The 9343-nt window shown below is 43.2% G+C and overlaps 1 long non-coding RNA gene across 1 annotated transcript in view; it reads left to right on the top strand.

Annotated features, from left to right (window-relative positions):
* The window catches only part of LOC135198797 (uncharacterized), a 69826-nt gene extending 61405 nt beyond the window's left edge, over positions 1 to 8421 (top strand). The window contains exon 2 of the long non-coding RNA XR_010310893.1: positions 7881 to 8421. This is a non-coding gene — a long non-coding RNA (uncharacterized LOC135198797). The remainder of the gene's footprint in view (positions 1 to 7880) is intronic.
* Positions 8422 to 9343: the final 922 nt, after the last annotated feature.

The raw sequence follows: 9343 nt of genomic DNA, 5'->3' as shown, positions 1-9343 counted from the left end.
GCTTGTTTAAGAAAAGATTGTAAATTGCGTTATCCCTTGTAAAACGAATGTAAATGTTTTTCAAAGCGAAAAAAAAGCACACTTGCGCGGAGGACACACACTGGCTCACGGTAAGGTATACCATTCATTAATATGATTATTCTATAACCAATGTTAGCTTAAGGTACGTTTAAGTATTTTTATTTACGAAGTGTTTAAAAGAGTGTTAAGTGAGAAATATTATTATATTGTAATGGCGAAGCGCCGAGCGAATTCTGTTATTTGTAAATCGCATTGTTCTCGTCTGTCGAGACACTAACACGTGTGTAGAATAGATGCCAGAAAGGACCAGATCAAACTAAGAAGTGCTTTGCCAGGGATTATTGCTGTATTAGAAAGCCTAGCTAGTTAGGAGTGTTTTACTAATAGTTACGGCAAAAGAAGTGTACAATTCTTTTGTCTGTGATATGTTAGGGAATTCATTTTAACGTAGGTTTCATTCCAAGTGTTGGTAACTGCTTAGCTCAGCTTAATTAAGCTGAGCGTACACGCTCTCCCAAGTAAGCTTCGCGCAGGCGCACTCTCATGCCTGCCAGCCAACCTTCGGTTCACTCACAGCGGCAGCCATGTTTGTTATACCTTTAAGCATTATCTAAACGATTTAAGCAAAGTAATGTAAGTCTTGAAAGTTTAACGTAAATAATATTAATCTCGGTACTAGTATCTATCGTTCTGCCAGAGAAATTAACGTAATTCGCCTTGAATAAGAAATTAGAATTTCGTGTTGTAAATCGCCTGCGTTTGCAGAGAATCAGCTGTTTTGAACGACATGCTGTGCACCCACTCTGCTCGCTCACGTTTTTGACCTTGCATCGCTCACTCGCTCGCTGAGCGAAAGTTTCATTTCACTTCGCACTAAACGTAACCTTTTCTTTTTACAATTGTTTGCTAACATTTTCGTCTTAGCATCCTTACCGTCATTTCACTTGTCACAGGGACCTAGTATACTTACGTAAAGTTAACGTAAATCTTAAAAGTAGAGTAAATTACAAGAATTGTTAACGCAAAACGCGTCTTTGTAAAATTCATATTGAAACGCAAATCCTTTCATAAGCGCAAGCCGCTACCATTTAACGTAAAAATCGTTCACCGCGAGCGCGTTATCATTTTCATAAAACGTTATCCAAAGCAATTCTTTCATTACACGTTAACGTAAGTAGATAATTTAACGCAAGTTGCGTCATATTAAACTAACATTAGTAGTTCAATTCAATATAAGGGAGTTCATTCATATATCATTTTTCACCCTCTCCGAGAGAGAGAGAGAGAGAGAGAGATCGTACCAGAACCCATTATTCACGAAGCCAAGAGTACTACGTTCATTACTTATAGCATGCAGAACTAACATTATTTCAGTCTCTTGTGTCTTTTATTTACACTGAGCGTGATACGTACGCGCCTGTGTCCATTGCAGTTTGCAAGCATTTATTTATTTCATTTATCGAGTACTTCAGCGAGGGACTGAGCATTTCTAAAATTATCATTACCTGTCGTTGCCTGAGTGGTCTTTTCATTTTCTTTTATCACGAAAGACTTGCGTATACCGCAAGCACAATTCGCACAGTGTGCCACGCAAATTCATTACTTCCAGACAGGGAAGTCATTACCAGTTTAGGACTGGCCACCACCAGTGCACGTCAGGTCTTACCATTTTACAGTGCCACTAATTCTTGACACTGTCCATCGACTGGCTGCTGAAGTACTCCCACCTTTTACTTTCTCTCTTCCACCATTACACTCTGCCCCGAACAGAGTACCATTTCACTTCAGTATATTTGAGTATACTGCATGTAGTGTCCGGGACACACCAGCACGATACCAGTGCTCTAAAAGGAACGCCTCCTCATAAGTGCCGTGCTCCTGTACAGGCCGTACAGGTAGCCATTCTACCTGCGTGTCCGTCCTTACGGAACGCCCAATTGATTAGTGTGTCCGTGTACAAGGGTCAGTGATCCTTCGGAACACTCAACAAGGGAACGCCTCTCGAAGTGCCGCAATACCAGCCCTAAGTGCTGTCAAACCTGCGTGTCCGTCCTTACGGAACGCCCAATCCATTAGTGAATCCGCTATCCCGGATCACTCAATCAAGGGAACGCCTCCCGAAGTGCCGCAATACCAGCACTACTAGTGCTGTCTCAAAAAGAAACGCCTCCTGAAGTGCCACGCACCTGTACAGACGTACAGGTAGCCCTATACCTGCGTGTCCGTCCTACGGAACGCCCATTCATTAGAGTATCCACCATTTTGGATCACTGAACCAAGGAACGCCTCCGAAAGTGCCGTGCACTGTATTGGGACCTACAGGTAGCCCATTCCAGCGTCTCCCAAGTGAGGAACGCCCTTAAGTGTGACGTACGCCGCACACTCCATGTGATTGTCTCACCTCATCAGAAGGTGCCATTCCAGAAGTGCCACCAACTTACGGGACACTTCCCAAGTGCCACAGAGCACCCAGTCTTTTAAGACTTTTCATTACTTATTTCAGAACACATTTCCAAGTGAGTGTCACTTTACGCAGTAGGCACTCCCATTCCATCCATTACCCTTCCTGGCCATTATTTTAAACTTTATCAGAGCCTCTACTGCAGCCTAAGGGAAATGTCTTCCCCTGCTTCCTGCGACTTCTTTGCCATAGAGCTAGAGAAGCTTGGAGCCCTCATAACTCTGGGCAAGGAGGCTGATTACACTGGACCAGCACTTGACCAGTGGATAAAGGCGCAGCAGGATGCCGCACGCCTGCAAGAAAAGGAAGAAAGAGAAGCAGAAAGGAAGGCACGTGAAGAAGAGAGAAAGCATGAGCTAGCTCTCAGAGATGACGCTATCTCTCGGCAAGTTTCCAAGCCCCAGACCATGAGCTGGACTCCCGGTAAGAGGTGGTTGCGGAGGTTCTGCACCACTTGTTGTGTCCGTGGGCATGCTGTGGATTCCGACCAGTGCCCAAGTCGATCTCTACCTTGGGATGAGAGCTTCTAGGGTGAACTTCTCCAAGGCTACCATGTAGCCCTGCCTGATGAACAGTCTCCTACGGCCTATCAGTGGGTACAGGTCATGGCCGACACCGAAGCCCAGGTCTCCCTCATTGCAAGAAAGGCATTGCCTAGGGGTGCCAAAATCCAGACGGACGAAGAAATTCAGTTTGAATGGATTGACGGTAACCTCTATTCTGTTCCTTCGGTCCTTCTGAATGTGGGAATGCCCTTTCTGGACCAGGAGACCAGGGAAACCACATTGTGCTGCCTGGGCGTAGTTGACCAATTTCATGATGTTTATCAGGTGATATTGGGCCGAGATCTCCTAAAGCCATATCTCCCCTGGACGCAGCTCCCACTACCAGATGCACCGGATCCCTGCAGCATGCCTCATAATCAAACCTCAATTTTAGGTTCAGAGGCTAGTGCCTCCGATGTCCCCGACATCCTTTCTATTTGCGAACCTGGCCCTGACCCAGTGTCAGAGCCCGAAGTTCCTTCCGCATCATCTCAGCCTCTTACCGCCTACCTCCTCCACTTTGGAAGAGGTAAGCCCACCAGTTAACCCCGAACTTGTTTTCAAGGGTGATCCAACGGAGGTTTCCTTGACCTCCCTACCTCAAATCACTGCCAGAGAGGACTCTTCAACTGTGCCAGAGCACACTGCCAGCCTTGGTGACTCCGCAGATTCGCAACCTGTGGGGCCATCTCGGCCTTACCGTCCAGTGCCACGGAAGAGGTTCTGGAACACGTTCTGCCGAGACTGTGGCCGCAAGGGTCACATGTCGGCCAACTACGGAGGGTGCGCAAATCACAATCTTCCTGCCATCGCAATGGCAGTTACAAATCCTTCCTCACTAGGACCTCCAGCTAAGGGCCCTATAACAGTCGCACCCCTCCAAAGCCATTATCCGCCAAGCCACGTCAGAGCCTACGACGACTCTGGCGCTCAAATCTCCCTGATACGGGAAGACTGAATCCCCCGAGGGGCTAATATTGACAGACGTCAACTAATCACAATTGAAGGCATCAATCATATTAAACTGATCCTTCCGACCGTCCAATTGATTGTCACCAGACCTAATTTCTCCAAAGTATGTACTCTTGCAGTTGCAAGCTACATTCCAGGAGGTTATGACCTCCTCCTAGGGCAAGACATGAAGTCTCCCTCGCATTCCAAAAAGCTTAGGGGTCCTAACCCCACGACAAACTACTCCAAAGCAAGGAGCCATCCAAGACCTACTTCCTCCCGGAAGTACGTCCACCAACAGACTCCCCCGTTACTAAGGAGGGAGATTGATCATGCACAGTTCCGTTGCAAAACCTGCAACGTATTAGGGCACTCCACGAATTGGCCTAGGTGCCCTAGCCGATTACCAGCAACGGACACTGACCATATTCCACAAGGCTTAGCCTTCAACAAGAGACAGGAGCCTCTGTCTCCCATTTCCAAGGGCACGCTTGAGAGGTATTGCACCTCCGGTACCCGTCCCAGGTCCAGTCGACCTCAACTCTCTGCCAGTGCCACTTGGCAGCACTGGGCAGTGCCAAGCTCCGTCCAGCCTGGACGTAGAGCCACCACAGAACTTGACCTCTGCGCCTGGCCCCGAGCTAGTGCCGGCGCCTAACCTATCAAGGATCCTCCTACAGGAGATCCCCCAACAGGCATGGAGCTTACCGCAGCCCATGGCCAATCTCCAGCCCATAATTCTTCTTCAGCCTCACCTCTGTCGCCCGAGGATGAACCTCCGGCAGACCTTACCTTCATACCTCCTCTGGAAAACCAGGAACTGACACGGAGTCAGCCTGGAGTTTTCCCCTTACGACGGTTGTCGCAGCAGCCGAAGTGAGGGCCTCCCCTGCAGTAGGTTCCATCTCTACGACGGTTGCTGCATATACCGAAGTAGGGTGTTCTCCTGCAATCCCTCAGGCTACCACTGCCGCTGCTCCTGACGGCGTTTCTGGCCTTACCCCAGAGTCGGTGCCTCCGTCTACTCCTAGGACTGGTATAGCCAGGTCCTGGAGGAATAAGAAGAAGAAGAAGAAGGGACGTAACAAATCATTAACACACTAACCAAAGAGCCACATGCTCTCCTTGACACCTGTGCCCGAGGTACAGTGTCGCATTCATTTGCAGAGTGATCCTGGCACCTACCCAGAGAAGGTAGCCAGCCTGATCTCTGCCAGTAAACTAACCCTCTAACCCCTAGCAATTGTAATACTAACCCTCACTTAAATATAATTTACCTTTAATTCATTCCTCCTAATAACCATCCATCATCCTTTCCAGCATAATTACCTCACCCTCCATGTATTTTAACAATTCCTGCGACACATCACTGCTGTGCATACCACACTCTGGAATGATTGCGTCTCGAATTAACTGTAATGAGTAGGTTAGGCTAATGGATTTAGTACCAGGGCATTAGGTTAGTAGCGAGTAGAATTTTCAAGTAACCTTATCTAGGGGTAGAGTAGACTGTCGTCACAGACAACCCGTAGTTATTACTTACGCTAGACTACATTACTCCATTAAGTTAGTACACTTAGCATCTCCACCTATAAGTTAGGTAGGCCACTGTAGTTAGCTGTATCGCTGCTCTAAAAACTTCAAGTTAGAGTAGGAGAACTGGGTAGTCGAGACGATCAACTTATTTAAGCCAAGACCTTCACGCCCGAAAGGGAGTGAATGCCTTCTTAACAGGGGGAGCTGTGACATTTATAGATCGTTTCGTCTACCCAGCAATTAATTAATTAGTTTGATTTGTAAAACGGCAGCCATCTTCCTCCAAATATCAGCTGATTTGGGCGGGAAACCAACGCTAGCCGTCCAGGGTTAAGAATTTCCTGTGAGAAGGGAGAATATAGTCTTTTGTCAGCTTTAGGGATGTATCTCGAAGGGAAGGATGTAGGCAGACTGGCACTTCTTAGGCCTATATCTTAAGCTCTTTTTCCTGTGAACCCTCTGCTGGCTGTTATGGTTCTGTTCCAGGATTTTGCCCTGCTCGTGGGGGTTAAGCTGACTCCCAACACCCAAGCAAAACGCCTGCGATCTCCCCCAGTCGTCTCCAGACGTTGACCTCGGACGGATGTCCGACCACCTGCCTCCCATTTAGGCCTATCCATGGGGTTAGTGGCGTGCCAAACGACCCAGGCCTAAGACAAAGCCAGGCCACATTTTTCTACAAAGATCCACTGAACACGACATCCAGGTACGTCTTGTGAAACAGCATATTGCCAGTCCCTTACATCCTATTATCTATTTGATCCCCATTTTCCCAATTCAATTTCAAAACCAAAAAGAACTCATTCCTTTGTTCCCTCTCACTGCCTCATGGCCGCATGTTTCCCTTGTGTGATCGTCCCAGACAAATGAAGTCATTGCATACCTCAGTGAAACATTAAAAAGTTCCTTTTCCCCAGTGTTAGAGAACAAAACAATCATAATTTGGGGCAAGAAATCCTTTTTCTTTTATCTTGTTTAATCTGGGATTCTTTTCCAGATTCCCTGTAGTCACGTGTCACGTCCTATCTGCCCCCGCAAGTGTTGCATTACCGAAGATTATGAAACCAGCTTTCACGAATCACATTTTAGCCAGCTATCCATTTGTGAGAGATATATGGGTCCCAACGTGTGGACGCTGCATTTACTTTTCTCCAGGCCAGTAAGGGCCTTTTGTAAATAAATAGCTGTAAAGTAACTAGCTGAGTTTCTGGCGACCTGTTCCTCTAGATTAAATATTCATTATAAATCAGTTTTACGGTAAGTTCAATTAATTTCATCTTGTCCTCCCTCAATTATTTCTGTTTACGTATCGAGCCTCTCTCAAGGCTGGGCTCATACATATATATATATATATATATATATATATATATATATATATATATATATATATGCACTAGTATGATTTAATTATTTGATTATGCCATCAGTAATTGCATATAAAAACATAAGTAAAAAGGTGCATTTTTTCAATTTCTGCTTTACACAAGTGTAATGATAATTCTTTGAACAGCCCTACTTGCTTTGGTCTCCCAACACTCTAGGCATCATTCCAATGCTAATATACATACAAATATTTTTAGTGAAATTTTTTTCTACAATGACTTAATTTAGTTATACTAATCAGACTTTTAGTGGATTACATTTGTAAGACTTCATGACGTCATCACAACCTCCAAGGATTCAGCAATGCTCCTTTTTTTCATTAGTCGTCTATTTCATTTCATCTCTTCTTAAATAATCTCTTTCCTTAAAGTCTTGAGCTGTTTTTGGTGTCTTGTCAAGAACTGCCATTTCATCAAGAGCTATTTTTGGTATGCTATGTTATCTCCTGGTCAGTTTTTATAGCATAAGCATGCCCACTTATGCCTAAATGTTTGACTTTTCAGAATATAGTTGGCCTGTTTAGTTTAGTGAGGTTTTGGGCAGTGTGAATTTTCTCCCAGTGCACCTTTTCCAACTTCATCCATTCTTTTGGCCATAAATTATTGATTTTCTGCCATTAGTGCAATGTGAATCTTGTTTATTTTTTTCATATTTCCATTTGCTTTGCATATAAGGCATGTTTTTTAAAATGTCACCAAATTTTCCAGTAAATTTCTTTTTTTACCTTATAGTACATATATGACTTCGTTCAATTCAGATTTAGGTTTGCTTTTGCTTTCAGACAATTGTTCTTTTCTCACAGTTGGTCTTGCCAAGAGCTGCTTATTTTTTGCCATGTGCAGCGTGGGTCTTGTAATTTTTTGTCATTTATATTGGCTTTGTGTAGTTGTCATATTTATTTAATGTCAAAATTAAATTTCCTTTAATAACCACCTTAATTAAGGTAAAATTGAATTTAACTGCTTTGTGAAATTTACTGTCAGTTCTAGGACTGGTGCACTTTTGGCCATCAGTGAGAAGAGGGAGTTGGATTGGTTGGACAGCAAGATAAGAAAGAAATCCCGAAAATAAAGCAAATGAAATGCAAGAATCTAAGTGGAACTTGAAGAAAACCTAACAGATGTACTAAGAAGTGATAGTTAATGGGGTTGGACAGCAAGATTTGAAGACAGGGAGTGGAGGTAAAGTAAAAGGCTTAAAAGTGGGCGCAGCAAGGTTATGATTTAAGAAAATTCATCTATTAAAGCCACGAACTGCATAAGACAGTGGAAGGAGGGAATTAGAATGGTTGGAAAAAACAATTGAAGGAAATGGAATGGAAGTAAAAGGTTAAAAAGTTGGTACCACTGGGTTTTGAAGAGACAGTGCTATACAGTATACATCTTTTAGTAATGCCTCGTGTGACAACACTAGCCCCTGTGGGAAGTTGTACTTCTAGTAATGCCTAAAGTGCACCATCTGTGACAGCATTAACCCCTCTGGGGTTAATGACATTTAATTACCAAAAATAAAATGAAATACCTACACAGTGGATCTTTTGTTATTTTGTTTGGCTTGGACAACTCTGGAGTTTAGCAAGAGACCATGTCATTATGCGTGTTTAATTCAGGAAGGAACATCTGTAGATGCACCAAAAGTTCACACATTGGTCGTTGACTTGCAGCATATAGTTTTATCTAGTAAATTCTCGTTTTTACTACAAAACAGAAAATTGGGAATAGTTGAACTCCTCATGTGAGTCCCACAAGATGATTTTTAGTGTATGTTCTAGTCTGTAATGCATCGTGGATTGGTGAATCATCCAGATCATACACACTACTATTGATTAAAGATTGAAAGTAAATTTATTTTGATCTGAAATTTTGGATTTTTGGTGAAAGCTTTTTCAGCCAGTCTCATTCTATTTAATTTATCAGAAATAATTGAATCCTCTTAATTTCTTGTAATTAGAGAACTTTAAGTTAGTCATGAGAGAAAATAGGAAAAAGCAACAAGAATAAGAAAGTTCAGGCTACTTAAGCTACTGGCACAGAGATACAGAAATTTTCATCAGCCTGGTAATTTCTGATGGATCTTGGTGACCAGAACAGTTATACAGATTGTTACAATTTGAAGATTTATTCTTTGAAAAGGTGAACATTGTAGAAATTGAACAGCTAAGTAATACAACTGGAATATTAAGAGAAGCTGCTTTCTTAATGAAAGACTTAATTAATGAAATTTCAATCAGTCAAAAAACATCAAAACAAATAAGGGATTGTTTCCTTTCTTTAGTGTTACCACATTTAAAAGGAAAAATGAAACACACTTGAAGGATTACAAAATATCTATTTAGTAAACATTTAATTTCTGCAAAACTACAGTACAACCATTTAGCTTGCAAAGTGTTGTAAAAGACACTGAATGCCCATACCTTGAGCAGAGAGCATTTCTAGTAAACAATTCA

Source organism: Macrobrachium nipponense, chromosome 23 (assembly GCF_015104395.2).
Source record: "Macrobrachium nipponense isolate FS-2020 chromosome 23, ASM1510439v2, whole genome shotgun sequence".
Taxonomy (NCBI): Eukaryota; Metazoa; Arthropoda; class Malacostraca; order Decapoda; family Palaemonidae; genus Macrobrachium; species Macrobrachium nipponense.
This window is presented reverse-complemented; position numbering and strand designations above follow the sequence as displayed.